Source organism: Jaculus jaculus, unplaced genomic scaffold, assembly GCF_020740685.1.
Source record: "Jaculus jaculus isolate mJacJac1 unplaced genomic scaffold, mJacJac1.mat.Y.cur mat_scaffold_45_1_1178333_arrow_ctg1, whole genome shotgun sequence".
NCBI classification, from domain to species: Eukaryota; Metazoa; Chordata; class Mammalia; order Rodentia; family Dipodidae; genus Jaculus; species Jaculus jaculus.
Window position 1 is genome coordinate 290,806 of NW_025423498.1, and position 1,916 is coordinate 292,721.

Consider the following 1,916-nt stretch of genomic DNA (forward strand, 5'->3'; position numbering starts at 1 on the left):
CCATAACTGTTCCAGAAAATTAGGTATTGGTATGTCAGAGTACAGCATTGTTATATCAAAGTGGAACACTATGATGTTACAGTGGGGCATTGTGATATCAAAATGTGACATTGGACAGCCATGGAAGCCGCCACACTGGAGCTCCATGGGTCTCTCCTGTGGGCCGCTGGTTGTCTGGCCAAGTTGGACAAGTCGCGGGGCATCGTACCTGAGCCATCGCCGCAGCTCGAGGCCCGACCCCGGGTTGGGGACTACATCAGGGGTTTCCCCGGGGTTCTGGGACTATGAGCTGCCTCTGGCTTCATGGTGACCCAAGACCTTGCCGAAGCCCCATGCTTCGGTGGCCGGAGCATTGTCCCAGGGACAGAGGCTTGGTAGCCCATGCCAGCGAGGGGCATGATAAACCGGTGGCTCCCGGGCTTCTGGAAGCTCTGAGTGCAGGGAATCTCTGGGGACTGTGGACAGCTGCCCAAAAGAGAACCAACAACTTCCTGTGGTGGCTACATGGTAGTGTGGGCTTTGGATATCCAGAAGGGATGTCTGCAAGATGCCAGTATGGACAAAATAGCTTGTGATGCTTATCCCCACCCACCACTTCTGAGATATTGAGCAGAAACCAGAATACCTCCAGCCAGAAAAGTGCATCCCACCTCCCTACCAAGGCCGTGCGGGAACCATGTGGTTTATCCGGGATGGCTGTGGCATTGCCTGTGCTGTTGTCATCTGGCTTCTGGTTCTCTATGCAGAGTTTGTGGTCCTCTTTGTCATGCTGATTCCATCCCAAGACTACGTGTACAGCATCATCAATGGGATTGTGTTCAACCTGCTGGCCTTCTTGGCCCTGGCCTCCCACTGCTGGGCCATGCTGATGGACCCCGGGGCAGTGCCCAAAGGAAATGCCAATAAAGAGTTCATCGAGAGCCTTCAGCTGAAGCCCGGACAGGTGGTATACAAGTGCCCCAAGTACTGCAGCATCAAGCCTGATCGAGCCCACCACTGCAGTGTTTGCAAGTGGTGCATTTGCAAGATGGACCACCACTGTCCCTGGGTCAACAACTGTGTTGGTGAGAAGAACCAGAAGTACTTCGTCCTGTTTACAATGTACATAGCTCTCATGTCCTTGCACGCCCTCATCATGATGGGATTCCACTTCCTGCATTGCTTTGAAGAAGACTGGACAAAATGCAGCTCTTTCTCTCCACCTACCACGGTCATCCTGCTCATCCTGCTGTGCTTTGAGGCACTGCTCTTCCTCATATTCACATCAGTGATGTTCGGGACCCAGGTGCACTCCATCTGCATGGACGAGATGGGAATAGAACAATTGAAAAAGGAAGAGAGAAGATGGGCTAAAAAAACAAAGTGGATGAACATGAAAGCCGTTTTTTGCCACCCCTTCTCTCTAGGCTGGACCAGCCTCTTTGCCACACCTGACCAGGGGAAGACAGACCCATACCAGTATGTGGTCTGAAGGACCTTGACCAGCATTGCCACTCAGACACCACAGCACAGCACAGCACGACCCCATCCGCTCAGGAATGTTTAAACCGAAAGAAAAACAAAACAACTACTTTTTTATGATTCCAGTAAAATGGCTGAGCATTGCAGAGAAAAAAAATGTGATATTGTGATGAACAAGTTGGTGTTTTTATGTCATAAGGGAGCGTTTTGATGTTATAGCTGGGCATTATCATGAGACAGTGTGTCATTATGATATCAGAGTGGGGCTTTGTGATGTCACATTATGGTATTGTGATGTCACAGGGAAGCATTGTTATATTACAGTGGGGCATTGAGGTGTCACAGTGTGGCACTATGGTGTCATAATAGGGCTTTGTGGTGTCACAGTGAAATCAGAGTGGGGATCTGTGATGACAGAATAGAATATTATGAACTCAAAGTTGGCCACTATGATG

The 1,916-nt window shown here is 50.0% G+C and overlaps 1 pseudogene; it reads left to right on the plus strand.

The window, feature by feature from the left end:
- Positions 1 to 414: 414 nt before the first annotated feature.
- On the plus strand, positions 415 to 1,471 carry LOC123457414 (annotated as a pseudogene).
- Positions 1,472 to 1,916: the final 445 nt, after the last annotated feature.